At 43.2% G+C, this 18,383-nt stretch overlaps 1 pseudogene; it reads right to left on the bottom strand.

The window, feature by feature from the left end:
• The window catches only part of LOC125535311 (putative receptor-like protein kinase At5g18500), a 245,782-nt pseudogene extending 230,987 nt beyond the window's left edge, over positions 1–14,795 (bottom strand).
• Between the last annotated feature and the right edge of the window lie 3,588 nt (positions 14,796–18,383).

Raw genomic sequence — 18,383 nt, 5'->3', positions numbered from 1 at the left:
ATGGCATTTAAGAAAATTAATGCAAACAGTAGTTTACACATTTTAAACATAGATGAAAGTTGGATATTATGAAACTAGACAAAATTCTAAGCATTTTACATATAAAGTTTGTTTTAATCCGATGCACGATTTGTGAGTTATTATATGCATGAACTCTAGGGACTTTTCTGCAAAACAACATTCCCTAAAAAATAGACAAATCGCTGCGTAGGGAAAAAAATAAGCCACGGGCCGAAACTGCTGGGCCAAAGTGCACAGGAGAGGGGGCGGCTCACCCATGGGCCATGGCCCAGGTCGGTGGAGCAGAGGCAGGCCGACAGATCTGGGCCGGCTCGCTAGAGTGGTGTGGCTGGGCCTCGCAAGCGGGCGCGATCCTCTGGTCAACGCGTGTGCTGGAAGCAGACGCTTGGGGTCCTGGACAAAGCAGAGGAACACAGCAGTAGGGCGGACTCCGGCGGTCGAGGAGAAGGTGACCGGCGGCGATCGGGACCATTGGGAGATGGCGAAGGCAAGGGGGATCCGGCCGGATCCAGGGCGGAGCGACCGGACCAGTGCAACAGTGGACTTGGAGCTCCAGGCGTCGGCTTTCATGGCGGCTTGCTCCTTCGATCTGGAGCATGGAAGCAGAGGTGAGGCGATAGACTTGGAGGGGCGATGGCTTGAGGACGTCCGGCAGCGGCTTGGTGCAGTTCGGGCGTAGAGGAGCTGAGGCCTCGGGAGGGTTCGAGCGAAGGGAGGAGCGGGCAGCAGTGCAGTTTGGTGCAGATGCGCTGCGTCGGTGGCGGTCGGGCCCGGGGCGGGCCCGATCTGGGTTCTGCGGGCCACGGGAGGTGGAGGGAGACAAGGGCTGAGGTGGCGCGCGCGGTAGGCTGCACCCAGCGCAGATGGCGGCGGGGGCGAATGGCGGCGCGCCAAGTGGCGGCAGTGGGTTAGGCCAGCGCGGAATGCGAGGTGGAGGTGGGAGGAGGCTGGCGGCGCGCTGATTTTGAGGAGGGAGTTATCTGCTGCCAAAAATGGAAGGGGAGGCTTCCTTTTATAGGCAGGGTTAGGGTTTGAGGGGTTAGGAAGGGTTTTTGGACCGTGCGATCGCCATCGGACGGCTCCGGACGCGAGAAGGGGTAGGTTGAGCCTAGTGGGCTGTGTAGAGGGCCATGGACTGAGAGGAGAGAAGAGAAGTGCAGCCCGACAACAGTTTCCGAAGACCGAAAACGCCTGACGTTAGACCGACTATAATGCCGCTATAGTTATTCGTTGGGGCATCAAACGGACTCCGAATGCGATGAAACTTGGCAGGCGACCTACTAACAACATAACAAGACCGCATGCCAACTCTCATCCCATTCTGAGAACATTTTCTAGCGACTTATAAAATAATATTTCGGACATGCCGCGGGCGCGTGCAAGTGTGTTTGGGCTCAAAACGGACAACGGAGAGAACTGGGGAACCCGGACGGATGCAAGTTTGAAAACATGATTATGTAATTTGGATGATGACATGGAAAGAATGAAACATGCAAACAAATGACAAGGCAAGAACAGCGAATAACTGGAAGACACCTGGCGCAACGGTCTCGGGGCGTCACAACCATCGTGTGTGCTGCTTGCTGAGATCGAGAGACATGAGGGAGGGCCAACCATTCCGGCAGGTGATGCCATGTGCCCCATGTAAGAGGATATGGATCATGACATGGAGGAGGCCAATGACACTAACTAGTATTTCAATACTGCCTTTGACAACGAAGTGACAATGAGTCAACCATATGAATATGAGATGCATGTACCAGAGCCAGAACGTCCTCGGGAGTGCAAGAAGTCTTTGTTCATGCAATCCTCGCAGGACACGCCTCCAGATGTCGGCTTGACCCAAGCTCAACTAATTAGCTAGAGTCGTCCAATGATGAGCCCGACAACACTAGGGGTGGTGCTCAGGGAGGGTCTGACAGACCCACCAGCACCTGAGCCCACCAAGAAGAAGCAGAGGAAGGGAACGGCGGCGAGAAAATCCAATAAAGCTAGCAATGTTGGTTCTACCAGCCAGCCGACTTCGACCAAGGTTGACCGTGTACCGATGAAACATGCACCATTAATCCATGTCACGGGAGAGCCAATGGTACCGGCGAATGCACTAGCTGCCATAGCAGGGGATCTCAGGAGACTACATGACCATGTGCTTTCGACAAAGAGAAGCCTCCTCTCCTTGTATGATCCAGGAAACCGACTTTCTACGGTTCATGTGCCGAGCAGTTGCAAGATGTATGTCCACACATGCCCCACGAACCTCTTCTTCCTGAGGTTTGATTACATCTTCCAGATGTTTCAAATGAGGACACTTGATTTTACGTTCGTCCGCTTGTATGCGCTGCACATGAACTACATCGTTAGGAGAGAGCAAGTCATCGGTCTTGCGGGAGCGGACCCATACTACGTGCATGAGGGCTTCTTGTCAATCAACAACGCCAACCGTCAATATACGAGTCAGTACATCAAAGAATTCTTGGTCAGCAATAAGGACAAAGAAACGATTCTCCTACCTTATCATCCCAGGTAAGTCATCCGCGGATAGCACTATAACACATACGTGCATTTCAATAGTTACTTTGCACGCATGGAGGCTAACTTGATCGTGTATTTTGCGCAGCGGGGGGTGTCGTGCCATTCTCATCGTTTTTTACCCGCGTTACTCTCGTGCTCTATATTTGGACCCGTCTAAGAACATACAGAAGAAAGATTACACACACATAAAGTATGTTCCGGACAGAGCTATGCTGGGCTTCAGCATGCGGGGTGGCCACGTCCAATGCAAAAAAAAATAAGGACAGGCTTTGTTTCGGCCACAAGAGTGACTTCTGTTGCATCCAGCAACCAACAAGAAGTGAGAATGATGGATTCTACGTCATCCATCTAATGATGGAGTACAGAAGGGATGTGCAATCACTTTGCATGAAATCTTCATCCGATACCCATATCCAGAGATGGGCCGAAGCCTTTGGAGCCGTGTCGGATAATCAACTTCGAAATGATTTCTACCGGATCCAGCAGGAAATTGCGTCCATCATCATGAAAGATGTCCTCGAAGAGAATGGGATGTTCTACGGTGGCCCAATATCACGAGCTGACGTCTGAACCCCCATTGCCCTACAACGTCAGGACATGACGCCTTTCACTAAGCTTGGGTCCACCCTTCCGGATATGGACAGATGGGAAGAGTGCACAGCTTAAAAATAATTTGTCTGTTTAGTTACTTGTTACTTTCTATACGACGAAACTTTGAATCTCTCAGTACGACGAAACTATTAGATTTATGGTGCAGCGCTCTAGTTAATTACTTTCGGTACGATAAAATTTGTTAACTATGTTAACTATATATGTTGCTTCTATTTCATATATATATGTGCATCTCTGATAGGTATATAGATCAACGATGGCGAGGAAGTGGTATGCCGTGTATGTACGGCATGTTCTGGGTGTGTATGATGATTGGTCAGAGTGTCAGGCCCAAGTCTCTGGCTTCTTTGGCGGAAGCCATAAAGAGTTTCATAGCAGAGCGGAAGCCGAAGCTAGTTACTTGAGATTCATAGCACAACAGGGGATTTAGAACCAACGCCGCTGCAAAAACTACTACATAATACCGCTTTTGATCATCGTGATCGCTCTTATCTTCTATGCGGCCATATCATAGTCTACATAGATGATGAAACATGAGTATGTGACCATGTAGTTGCATGTATTGAGAACTTGTAATGACTTGTAACGCTGTTTTGAGACATGTGTTCGACCATGATTGATGATGATGAGATACTTGAGACATGTCGGGACTTCTAATAACTTCGGCTCATCGATGACTCACTTGCTTTTCAATGAATATGCATGTTATTGTATAAACGCTGGATCTGTTTAATTGTGTACACAGCCAAAACGCAAAAAAATTACAAAAGTTAGCAGTGGCGTGGGGGTAAAGATTACAAGTAGCACTCAAGTAACAGTAGCGCTGACTATTTCCCCGTGTTGTAGATAACTATCAATAGCACTGGGGGAAGCGCGCTACAGCTAGCTTTAGATACCAGTAGCGCTGGGCCAAATAGGCACTACTGCTAAAAAATAGCTGTAGCACCGTAGCAGTAGCGCGCCTGCCTGCGCTACTAATAGCAAAAAAAACAGCGCTACTGGTAAGGGTTTTCCTAGTAGTGACATCTAAACAAAAGCTAGATGAATTATTTATTACTAAACAGAACCAAAAAGCAAGAAATGAAAATAAAATTGGGTTGCCTCCCAACAAGCGCTATCGTTTAACGCCCCTAGCTAGGCATAAAAACAAGAATAGATCTAGGTATTATCATCTTTGGTAGGCAATTCTTCAACAGAACACTTATAACCCTTGGGAGTTTCCTTCTTTTTATTAATGATCAAACTCCTAGGCAAGAAATCAAGAAATTCATTTGTAGCAAAAGGTTCCTTAATGATAGCGAAGAAGTTGTGGTGAACACTTATTGAATTGAGATCCACATTTTCCTTACTAGAAGATTCACCCTTATTTTTAGGAACATACATTAATTTGGAAATTTTGGTGGTAGGAGGGTTTGGAGTATTTTTCATGGATGAAAATGCAGACCCTAAATTGGTAATAATATCCTCAAGTTTACCAATTCTTTGGAATCTTGATCTATTCTTTCGTTAACTATAGGTTCTTTTTCTTTAAAAAATTTCAGAGTAACTCCTACCTTAGATCCATATTGGGTGATTTGGTTGTGGATCTTTTTATCCAAATTTTCAATCAACTCCACAGAGGCAACTTTATTTTCAATAATTTCAAGGCTTTGCATCACATGTTCCAAAGTTAAAATAGTTCCATTAACCAAAAGGGCTGGTGGGCCAAATAAATCTATCATAGCGTTATAAGAATCAAAAGCATGGCTACCCAAGAAATTCCCTCTGGTAATGGTGTCAAGAATATATCTGTTCCATGGAGTGATGCCTACATAAAAATTGCGAAGAAGAACGGAAGTGGATTGCTTCCTAGTAGATCTATTCCGAGCATTGCAAATTCTATGCCAAGCATCTTTTATATTTTCTCCCTCCCTTTGTTTAAAATTAAGAACTTCATGATCGGGAGTACTAACAATAATAGAAGGACTAGCCATGACAACACACGGCGACACAAGAAGCAAGCGAAAAGGAGACAAATGGAAAAAGAGGGCGAATGGAAAAGAGGGCGAGTAAAACGGCAAGGGTGAAGTGGGGGAGAGGAAAACGAGAGCAAATGGCAAATAATGTAATGCGAGGGATAAGAGTTTGTGATGGGTACTTGGTATGTCTTGACTTGTGTGTAGATCTCGCCGGCAAGGGCACCAGAAATCCTTCTTGCTACCTCTTGAGCACTGCATAGGTATTCCATTGAAGAGGAAAGGGTGATGCAGCAAAGTAGCGTAAGTATTTCCCTCCGTTTTTGAGAACCAAGGTATCAATCCAGTGGGAGACTACACACAAGTCACCTCGCACCTACACAAACAAATAAGAACCTTGCAACCAACGAGATAAAGGGGTTGTCAATCCCTTTGTGGCCACTTGCAAAAGTGAGATCTGGTAGAGATAATAAGATAAATATTTTTGGTATTTTTATGATGTAGATTGAAAGTAAAGATTGCAAAGTAAAATAGATTGGAAACTTATATGATGGAAAATAGACCCGGGGGCCATAGGTTTCACTAGTGGCATCTCTCAAGATAGCATAAGTATTATGGTGGGTAAACAAATTACTGTCGAGCAATTGATAGAAAAGTGCATAATTATCATAATATCTAGGCATGATCATGTATATAGGCATCACGTCTGCGACAAGTTGACCGAAACGATTCTGCATCTACTACTATTACTCCACACATTGACCGCTATCCAGCATGCATCTAGAGTATTAAGTTCATAAGAACAGAGTAACACATTAGGCAGGATGACATGATGTAGAGGGATAAACTCAAGAAATATGATATAAACCCCATCCTTTTATCCTCGATGTCAACAATACAATACGTGCCTTGCTGCCCGTGCTGTCACTGGGAAAGGACACCGCAAGATTGAACCCAAAGCTAAGCACTTCTCCCATTGCAAGAAAGATCAATCTAGTAGGCCAAACCAAAGTGATAATTCGAAGAGACTTGCAAAGATAACAAATCATACATAAAAGATTTCACAGAAGAATCAAATATTTTTCATAGATAATCTTGATCATAAACCCACAATTCATCGGATCTCGACAAACACACCGCAAAAAGAATTACATTGAATAGATCTCCAAGAAGATCGAGGAGAACTTTGTATTGAGATCCAACGAGAGAGAAGAAGCCATCTAGCTAATAACTATGGACCCGAAGGTCTGTGGTAAACTACTCACACATCATCGGAGAGTCTATGGTGTTGATGTAGAAGCCCTCCGTGATCGATTCCCCCTCCGGCGGAGCTCCGGAAAAGGCCCCAAGATGGGATCTCTTGGGTAAAGAAGGTTGCGGCGGTGGAAATAGGGTTTCGTGGTGCTCCTAGATGTTTTTAGGGTATATGGGTATGTATAGGAGGAATAAGTACGTCAGTGGAGCTGCGAGGGGCCCACGAAGGTGGGGGGCGCGCCCTCCTGCCTCGTGGCTCCCCCGTTTCTTTCTTGACATGGACTCCAAGTCTCGTGGACCACGTTTGTTCCAAAAATAATTCTCTCAAAGGTTTCATTCCGTTTGGATTCTTTTGATATTTCCTGTTATGTGAAACACTGAAATAGGCAAAAAAACAGCAATTTGCAGTGGGCCTTTGGTTAGTAGGTTAGTCCCAAAAATAATATAAAAAGGTATATTAAAGCCCATTAAACATCCAAAACAGATAATATAATAGCATGGAACATAAAAAATTATAGATACATTGGAGACGTATCACACACCATTACCCTATTGTGTTCCAGGTGGCATGAGTTGTGAAACTATTCCACATTGTTTGAAATGAAGGCCAAACTCATAACTCAAATATTTGCCTCCACGATCAGATCATAGAAAATTTATTCTCTTATTATGATGATTCTCCACTTCACTCTGAAATTCTTTGAACTTTCCAAATGTTTCAGACTTGTGTTTCATTAAGTAGATATACCCATATCTGCTCAAATCATCCGTGAAGATCAAAAAATAACGATTCCCGCCGCGTGCCTCAACACTCATTGGACCGCATACATCAGTATGCATTATTTCCAATACGTCATTGGCTCGCTCCATTGTTCCGGAGAATGGGGGTTTAGTCACCTTGCCCATGAGGCATGGTTCACAAGTATCAAATGATTCATAATCAAGTGATTCCAAAAGCCCACCTGTATGGAGTTTCTTCATGCTCTTTACACCAATATGACCTAAAAGGCAGTGCCACAAATATGTTGCACTATCATTATCAACTTCGCATCTTTTGGCATCAATATTATGAATATGTGTATCACTATGATCGAGATTCAATAAACCATTTACATTCGGTGTATGCCCATAGAAGGTTTTATTCATGTAAACAGAACGACAATTATTCTCTGACTTAAATGAATAACCGTATCACAATAAACATGATCATATTCATGCTCAACGAAAACACCAAATAACATTTTTTTAGGTCCAACACTAATCCTGAAGGTAGGGGGAGTGTGCGATGGTGATCTTATCAACCTTGGAATCATTTCGAACACACATCGTCACCTCGCCCTTAACTAGTCTATGTTCATTTTGCAACTCCTGTTTTGACTTACTAATCTTAGCAACTGAACCAGTATCAAACACCCAGGGGCTACTATGAACACTAGTAAAGTACACATCAATAACATGTATATTAAATATACCTATGTTCACTTTTCCATCCTTCTTATCCGCCAAGTATTTGGGGCAGTTCCGCTTCCAATGACCATTTCCTTTGCAGTAGAAGCACTCAGTTTCAGACTTGGGTCTAGCTTTGGGTTTCTTCATGGGAGCGGCAACTTGTTTGCCATTCTTCTTGAAGTTCCTTTTCTTTTCCTTTTGCCTTTTTTCTTGAAACTAGTGGTCTTGTTTAACCATCAATATTTTATGCTCCTTTTTGATTTCCAACCTTCACTGATTTCAGCATCACGAAGAGCTCGGGAATCATTTTTGTCATCCCTTTCATATTATAGTTCATCACAAAGTTCCAGTAGCTTGGTGATAGTGACTAGAGAATTCTGTCAATCAATATCTTATTTGGAAGATTAACTCCCACTTGATTCAAGTGATTGTAGTACCCAGACATTCTGAGTACATGCTCACTGCCGAGCTATTCTCCTCCATCTTGTAGGCAAAGTACTTGTCAGAGGTCTCATACCTCTCGACACGGGCATGAGTCTGAAATACCATTTTCAGCTTTTGGAACATCTCATATGCTCTTTGGCATTCAAAACGTTTTTTGAAGTCCCAGTTCTAAGCCGTAAAACATGGCGCACTAAACTATTAAGTAGTTATCATATCGAGCTTGCCAAACATTCATAATGTCTCCATCTGCTCCTACAATAGGTCTGTCACCTAGCGGTGCATCGAGGACATAATTCTTCTATGCAGCAATGAGGATAATCCTCAAATCATGGACCCAATCTGCATCATTGCTACTATCATCTTTCAACTTAGTTTTCTCTAGGAACATATAAAAAATATATAGGAGCTATATCGCGAGCTATTGATCTACAACATAGACATGCAAATACTATTAGGACTAAGTTAATAATAAATTAAGCTCAGTTAATCAAATTACTTAAGAACTCCCACTTAAATAGACATCCCTTAAGTCATCTAAGTGATACGTGATCCAAATCAACTAACCCATGTCCGGTCATCACGTGAGATGGGGTAGTCATCAATGGTGAACATCTCTATGTTGATCATATCTACTATATGCTTCACGTTCGACCTTTCGGTTTCCAGTGTTCCGAGGCCATGTCTGTACATGCTAGGCTCGTCAAGTTTAACCCAAGTATTATGCATGTGCAAAATTATCTTGAACCCGTTGTATGTGAACGTAGAGTCTATCACACCCGATCATCACGTGGTGTCTCAACACGATGAACTGTAGCAACGGTGCATACTCAGGGAGAAAAGTTTTACCTTGAAATTTAGTGAAGTGGTCATCTTATAATGCTATTGCCGTACTAAGCAAAATAAGATGCATAAAAGATAAACATCACATGCAATCAAAATATGTGACATGATATGGCCATCATCATCTTGTGCTTTTGATCTCCATCTCCAAAGCATCGTCATGATCTCCGTCGTCAATGGCTCGACTCCTTGATCTCCATCATTGCGTCGTGGTCGTCTCGCCAACTATTGCTTCTACAACTATCGCTAACGCATAGTGATAAAGTAAGGCAATTACATGGCATTTGCATTTCATACAATCAAGAGACAACCATAAGGCTCCTGCCGGTTTCCGATTACTTACAAAACATGATCATCTCATACAACAATGTATATCACATCATGTCTTGACCATATCACACCACAACATACCCTACAAAACAAGTTAGACGTCCTCTACTTTGTTGTTGCAAGTTTTTACGTGGCTGCTACGGGCTTCTAGCAAGAACCGTTCTTACCTACGTATAAAACCACAACGGTGTTTCATCAAGTTTGCTGTTTTAACCTTCTTCAAGGACTGGCTGCAGTCAAATTTGATTCAACTAAAGTAGGAGAAATAGACACCCACCAGCCACCTTTATGCAAAACTAATTTCATGTCTGTCGGTGGAATGGGTCTCATGTGCGTGGACATGTAGGTTGGTCCGGGCCGCTTCATCCCATAATACCGCCGAATCAAAATAAGACGTTGGTGGTAAGCAGTAAGACTATCACCGCCCACTCCTCTTTGTGTTCTACTCGTGCATATCATCTATGCATATACCTGACTCTGGTACCACTATTGGGAACCGTTGCATGGAAAACAAAAAATTCTACGCACACGCAATGATCTATCCATGGAGATGCATAGTAACGAGGGGGAGTGTGTGTCTACGTACCCTTGTAGAACATAAGAGAAAGCGTTTATCAATGCGGTTGATGTAGTTGTACACCTTTATGATCCGTCCCGATCAAGTACCGAACGTACGGCACCTCCGCATTCAGCGCATGTTCAGCTCGATGACATCCTAGCCTTCTTGATACAACAAGAGCGGCGAACTAGTAGATGAGTTTTGGCAGCACGACGCACGTGGTGACGGTTGGTGATGAAGAGTAATCTTCGTAGGGCTTCGCCAAGCACTACAGAAACTAGACGGAGCATAAACTAGAGGGGACGGGGTTGCCGGCACATGGCTTGGTGAATCTTGATGTGTCTTGGGTGCTAGCCTTGGGGTCGAAACTTGGAGTAAAAGCCTCCTCAAAGTTAGTTTTGCCCGCAAGGAAGAGTCCTTCTTGGACTTCCAGGACCAGACGCCACAGTCCTTGGTGTCTGGCCCAGACGCCATGGGCCTCGGCGTCTGGCCCATGGCCAGACGCCAGGGTCTCCATCATTTGGCCCCTTGGCCTCCGCAAAACTCCTTTTGCACCGACCTAAAGCCCCATGGGCTTTATGACTTGGCTGAACCATATCATCCTATATATCAATCTGTAGCTCCGGACTATTCTGGAGCTCCCCGTCATGTCCGTGATCTCATCCAGGACTCCGAACAACATTCGGTCACCAACATACATAACTCATATAATACTATATCGTCAACGACCGTTAAGCGTGCGGACCCTACGGGTTCGAGAACTATGTAGACATGACCGAGACACCTCTCTGGTCAATAACCAATAATGGAACCTAGATGCCTATATTGGCTCCTACATATTTTACAAAGATCTTTATCGGTCGAACCTTATGACATCATACATAATTCCCTTTGTCTATCGGTATGTTACTTGCCTAAGATTTGATCGTCGGTATCTTCATACCTAGTTCAATCTCGTTACCAGCAAGTCTCTTTACTTGTTCCGTAATACATCACCTCGTGACTAACTCCTTAGTCTTTTGCTTACAATCTTATGATGTGTATTACCGAGATGGCCCAGAGATACCTCTCCGATACTCAGGGTGACAAATCCTAATTCCGATCTATGCCAACCCAACAAACACCTTCGAAGATACCCGTAGAGCATCTTTATGATCACCCAGTTACGTTATGACATTTTTTAGCACACAAGGCATTCGTCCCGTATCCGGGAGTTGCATAGTCTCATAGTCGAAGGAATATGTATTTGACATGAAGAAAGCAATAGCAACAAAACTGAACGATCATTATGCTAAGCTAATGGATAGGTCTTGTCCATCAGATCATTCTCCTAATGATGTGATCCCGTTATCAAATGACAATTTATGTTGATGGTTAGGAAACCTTAAACATCTCTGATCAACGAGCTAGTCAAGTAGAGGCTCACTAGGGACACGGTGTTTGTTTATGTATTCACACATGTATTTAGGTTTCCGATCAATACAATTCTAGCATGAATAATAAACCTTTATCATGAATAAGGAAATATAAAATAACAACTTTATTATTGCCTCTAGGCCATATTTCCTTCAGTATTCACACGTTATTTGGGACGTGGCTAAATGGAGTAGAGACAAATATTGTGAGGCATATTCAGATAGGATTATGTGCTTTATTTTCGGCTATATGGAACTGTAGAAATGACATGGTTTTTAACAGACAAACTCATATAATTTTTTTGCAGGTTATCTATAGGGCCACTGCTTGGATCCATATGTAGCCGTTACTCACTCCTGTAGAAGCCATGGAGCCTTTGGTTACTGGGTCTTCCCGATGGGAGATGGTAGCTTGGGATATCTACAACCTGTTTGGATGGCGGTCTAGTAATGGGATAGGTTTTTATTCATCTTATTCTTTCACCGGTTGTGGCCTTTTATACCTTTTTCCGGCTCTATGTGAGCTTGTTTTGGATCACAGACACTTCGGTCACTTGGCTTAATAAAGGGGTTGCATGCATCACTCTGATGCAGAGGCCGGGGGTAATCCTCCTTTTCTAAAAAAGTAGACATTTGAATCATAACAGATGTTCCAACACTATCCTATTCTTATTTATACTTAGTAATGTTGGAACTTGTACTTGTATCCAATTAATGGACACGAAAATGATAGTGGAAATGGAACTATCATATCCATACCAATTTGCTTCCTCATTAGTTAGTATAGTTTTGGCTGGTATTTTCAAGCCAATAGTATCCAAGCTCCTCTCCTCTCCCCGACCACCCATTCTCTCTCCAAAACACACCCAAAACCACCAATCTGGAGTCATATCTCTACTACAACGCGCTTCCAGACACGGCGGGCACGACAAGGATGCCGGAGTCATGGAACTACTTACGGGCGGCCTATTGGCGCTTCTTTTTTAATTGGCCTATTGGCGATGATGTTGCTACTTCACATGACACGACCATCAAGGTCTGCAGCACCAGCGAACCAGATGGTGAGATTGATGCCGAGCGACGCGCAACACCCAGACCCAAACCAACCAGGACCCAATGATACATGGCCGCCATCACCGTCTCGCCACGACCATGCAGTGGTCGACACGGTCTCGGACTTGGTGTGGCAGTGCTACTGTCCTGCTGTGGTGATACAGAGAATGAAGATCGCCATAGCCGTGGCCCTCCCGCTGTTGAGGATGGCATGGGAGCATGGCCGTGTGCACAGTGGCAACCTTTTTCCAAGCACAGGAGGCCCATCCCAGCACAGTGGCAACCCGCTATTTGTTACTCATATGCCTCAAAACTGGTGGTTATTTGTGATTTTCCCAATTGTGTAATTACCCTAGCCCCAAATGTGGAGGTTTTGCGTAATTACCTCTATCAATGCCTAGATTTTCCTACTCAGGCACAATTTTGGTTGGAATGTCACATTCCTTAGTTAGACAATGCTCAAGTTCAGATGCCAGCTATGGAAATAACAAAGCTAGGGGCTCTAAGGCCCTGTTGCCAATTATTTATTTTGAAGCAGCGGCAGATTACATTCAGATGCCATCTATGCAAATAACAAAGCTCGGGGCTCTAATGCCCTGGTGCCAATTATTTAATTTAAAGCAGCGGTAGATTACATTATGTCAATGAAAAGACCAGAACAATACTAGTGCAACCACTCTACTGTTGACTAATGTTAATATAGGAAGTTAAAATGACACAGAACACAACTGCATGTACATAATATTTTTGAAGTCATCTCTGAGCATTCCATGTCCTATTAGACACAAATTAAACTTTGAGTAGGATTCAACTTGAGATAAGAAGCATCCTAATGTAATCGTCCTAATCATATCTTGCCACTTGATGGTATTACAAACAAGCAGAATGCATCTAACAAACAGTTTTGACAACTCGCAAATACCTCATTTGTCGAGCGACCATAGTCAACAGGATCCCTCCTTGTAATTGCCTCTAGAATAAAAACTGCAAAGTTGTAAATGTCACTTTTCTCATTCATAGTCCAATGTTTGCATATTCTGGTGCCACATAACTGCAATGAGTAAATGCAACACATTATTAACCACCACTAACATAGTGTAACTGTAATCTAGCTCATTAGTTGCCCAACATACCCAAAGGTTTCCATAACCCGAGTAGTTACATGACTCTTGCCGGCACCAAGAAGCTTGCTAAACCAAACTCTAATATTTTTGTGTCAAAATCGTCATGAAGCAAAATAGTGCTAGATTTGATACCACGGTGCGACTTTCAATTCAATTGCCTCATGCAAGTAAGCAAGCCTGCAATTAATTGAATGAAAGTATTGAATTGAAGTGTTACATAGCATAGACATGGTATTAGGAATTCGTTCAGCTTAAGCCTCACTTCCATCATGAATGACAATATGTTATAGAGCAATTATTATTTAATGTGGAATTAGTTCCAGGTAGAAATATGATGCAATTTTGGGACCTTTATGATTGCATTATCCAATTGGCAAGATAAAGAATAGATGACACGGCATTAGTAGAAATAAAGGGCATTCTAGGGAGAACTCACGCTTTAGCTGTCCCAATCTTGATGCGGGCCTCCCATGTAAGGGAGCCCCGATGACTCATAGCTCCATGAAGCCATTGCTCTAGGTTCCCATTACTCTATATTCATAGACAAGTATCTTGAAAAGGTCACTTGAAGTAAGGAATGATGCAACAAAATTCCATACGATCATGTGCTTGGTAATACATGTATCAAGGATATGTAACCAACTTTTTCTTTTATGAATGTGATATGTAATCAATGATAACATAGGTATAACATGAATATGACAGTGAAATATGGTACAAGTTCCTCTGAGTACCCTCCACGTAGTAACTAAGAAGACGGACTAAGTTCTTGTGGCGAACATGACCAATAGCTTCAACTTCTACTCTGAATTCCTTCTCAGCTTGCCCTCTGCAAGATGAAAAACATCATTTGGTTCAATATAAAGCAGGATGTTCTATTATGAAGGAACATATATGGGAAATGTAAAATTGTGATAAGGCAAGTCTTACAGGTTATTGAGAAGCTTTTTGACAGCAACAACAGTTCCATTGACGATCTCGCCGTGATAAACTACACCATATCCACCCTCACCAATAATGTTATCTTGCAAAAACAGTTAGTGGCAAGTTCCAAATCCCTCAAAGTAAACCAATGACCCCATCCAAGGTAGGAGAACTCTGGCAAGCCAACCAAAGGTGAAGGGGAGGTTATCTCATGAGTTGAAGCTTGTCGAAAAGTTCCTGACCCTCCTTCTTCAACTGATTGAAAGCCTACATCCTTGTCCATGTAACAGAATGACCCTGAGTGGCTCTCGTCCCATTGTCTCGATTTTCTTACACCCAAATGGAACACGACCTTGTCCTATTCCCGGTCACTAGGCTTGTCTTGGATCATTAGCAAGACCCCATCATGCGCCCCAAAGTCACTTGTTGGGACTTGCTCCACCCTCACTTCCTTGATTTCCTTGGAAATGGCAGGGATTTGGGTGACTTGGATATTTGCAGATGATACGTCCATTTTTGCATCATGTTTTCCTACTGTTATTTATGATGTTTTATGCATAATAATGCTTTTTGGAGTAATTCTAATGCCTTTCCTCTCATAATATGCAAGGTTCCCACAAAGAGGGAGAATACCAGCAGCTGGAATTCTAGACCTGAAAAAGCTACGTCAGGCCACCTATTCTGCACATCTCCAAATGAGCTGAAACTTCACAGAGATCTTTTATGGAATATATAAGAGTTATTGGAGCAAATAACTACTAGATGGGGCCCACCAGGTGGGCACACCCACCTGGGCGCACCAGGGAGCCCAGGTGTGCCCTGGTGGGTTGTGCCCTCCTTGGCCTGATACGTCTCCGTTGTATCTATAATTTTTGGTTGTTCCATGCCAATATTCTACAACTTTCATATACTTTTGGCAACGTTTTATACTATTTTTGGGACTAACATATTGAGCCAGTGCCGAGTGCCAGTTCCTGATTGTTGCATGTTTTTTGTTTCACAGAATATACATATCAAACGGAGTCCAAACGGGATAAAAACTGACGGAGATTTTTTTGGAATATTTGTGATTTTTGGGAAGAAAAATCCACGCGAGACGATGCTCGAGGGGGCCACGTGGCAGGGGGCGTGCCCCTGACCCTCATGGCCACCCCGTAAGGCGGTTGATGCCCTTCTTTCTCCGCAAGAAAGCTAATATCTGGATAGAGATCGTGTTAAAATTTTAGCCCAATCGGAGTTATGGATCTCCGGGAATATAAGAAACGGTGAAAGGGTAGAATCCGAGAACGCAGAAACAGAGAGAGACATAGAGACAGATCCAATCTCAGAGCGGCTCTCGCCCCTCCCATGCCATGGAGGCCAAGGACTAGAGGGGAAACCATTCTCCCATCTAGGGAGGAGGTCAAGGAAGAAGAAGACGAAGGGGCCCCCCTCTCCCCTTCTCTTCCGGTGGCGCAGAACGCTGCCGTGGCCATCATCATCACCGCAATCTTCACCACCATCATCACCAAATCTTCCCCCCTCTATGCAGCGGTGTAACCTCTCTCTTACCCTATGTAATCTCTACTTAAACATGGTGCTCAACGCTATATATTTTTTCCCAATGATGTATGGCTATCCTATGATGTTTGAGTAGATCCATTTTGTCCTACGGGCTATTTGATGATCAAGATTAGTTTGAGTTGCATGTTTTATTATTGGTGCTGTCCTATGGTGCTCTCCATGTCGCGCAAGCGTGAGGGATCCCCGCTATAGGGTGTTACAATACGTTCATGATTTGCTTATAGTGGGTTGCGTGAGTGACTGAAACACAAACCAGAGTAAGGGGGTTGTTGCGTATGGGATAAAGAGGACTTGATGCTTTAATGCTATGGTTGGGTTTTACCTTAATGATCTTTAGTAGTTGCGGATGCTTGCTAGAGTTCCAATCATAAGTGCATATGATCCAAGTAGATAAAGTATGTTAGCTTATGCCTCTCCCTCATATAAAATTGCAATAATGATTACCGGTCTAGTTATCGATTTTCTAGGGACAAATAACTTTCTCGTAACAAAAAGCTCTTTACTAAAACTTACTTAGTTGTGTCTTTATCTAAACATCCCCTAATTTTTATTTACGTAATCTTTATTATCTTGCAAACCTATCCAAAAACACCTACAAAGTACTTCTAGTTTCATACTTGCTCTAGGTAAAGCGAACGTCAAGCGTGCGTAGAGTTGTATCGGTGGTCGATAGAACTTGAGGGAATATTTGTTCTGCCTTTAGCTCCTCGTTGGGTTCGACACTCTTACTTATCGGAAGAGGCTACAATTGATCCCCTATACTTGTGGGTTATCACGGCCCACCTCTGGTGGACCTCTTCTGGTCTATAAGTCATTTTGACCTAGAAAAATAAGGGGATGGCTTTTGGGATGAAGTGTCGCCGTCTCGAGGCGGAACTTGGGCAGGAGCACTTTTGCCCTCCAGCGGAGCGATTCCACCGGGGGAACTCCCTCCCGAGAGGGAAATCATCGTGATCATCATCACCAACAACTCTCCCATCTTGGGGAGGGCAATCTCCATCAACATCTTCTACAGCACCATCTCCTCTCAAACCCTAGTTCATCTCTTGTGTTCAATCTTTATACCAGAACTTTAGATTGGTGCTTGTTGGTGACTAGTAGTGTTTATTACATCTTGTAGTTGATTACTATATAGTTTATTTGGTGGAATATTATATTTTCAGATCCATTATGCTATTCAATAACCCTATGATCTTGAGCATGATTATCATTTGTGAGTATTTACTTTTGTTCTTGAGGTCACGGGAGAAATCTTGTTGCAAGTAATCATGTGAACTTAATATGTGTTCATATTTTGATGGTATGTATGTTGTGATCCCCTTAGTGGTGTCCCTAGTTTATGCGCTACTTCGTAAGGGACTCATTTGGATCCAAAACTTTAATGCTATGGTTAGATTTTATCTTAATACTTTTCTCGTAGTTGTGGATGCTTGCAAGGGGGTTAATCATAAGTAGGAGGTTTGTAAAAGTAAGAACAACACCTAAGCACTGGTCCACCCACATATCAAATTATCAAAGTAGCAAACACGAATCAAACCAATATGATGAAAGTGACTAGATGAAATTCCTGTGTACCCTCAAGAATGCTTTACCTATCATCAGAGACCGTTTTGATTGTCCTTTGCCACAAAAGGATTGGGCTACCTTGCTACATATTATTTTTCGTTACCGTTACTTGCTCGTTACAAATTATCTTGCTATTAAACTACTCGTTACTTATAATTTCAGTGCTTGCAGAGAATACCTTGCTAAAAACCGCTTGTCATTTCCTTCTACTCCTCGTTGGGTTCGACACTCCTACTTATCGAAAGGACTACGATTGATCCCCTATAATTTTGGGTCGTCAAGGCTCTTTTCTGGCGCCGTTCCCGGGGAGTGAAGCGCTCTTGGTAAGTGGAAATTGATAAGGAAAAATTATTACTACGTGCTGAAATTTATTTTCACTTGTTACTATGGAGAACAATCCTTTGAGGGGTTTGTTCAGGGTATCTTCACCTCGACCAGAACCACAATTAGTTACCCCTCAACCTATTGCACCTACTGAAAATATTGGTTATGAAATTCCTGCAGGTATGATAGAACAACTGCTAGCTAATCCTTATGCAGGAGATGGAACTGAACATCCTGATATGCACTTGATATATGTGTGGATTATTTAAGCTTGCACGTTTACCCGGAGATGAAGCTAAGAAGAAAGTTTTCCCTTTATCTTTGAATGGAAAAGCATTGACATGGTATAGGCTATGCCATGATGTTGGATCTTGGAATTGGAATCGATTGAAATTGGAATTTCGCCAAAAAGATTATC

The sequence above is a fragment of the Triticum urartu genome, chromosome 3A, assembly GCF_056163025.1.
Source record: "Triticum urartu cultivar PI428250 chromosome 3A, HENAU_Tu73, whole genome shotgun sequence".
NCBI classification, from domain to species: domain Eukaryota; kingdom Viridiplantae; phylum Streptophyta; class Magnoliopsida; order Poales; family Poaceae; genus Triticum; species Triticum urartu.
This window is presented reverse-complemented; position numbering and strand designations above follow the sequence as displayed.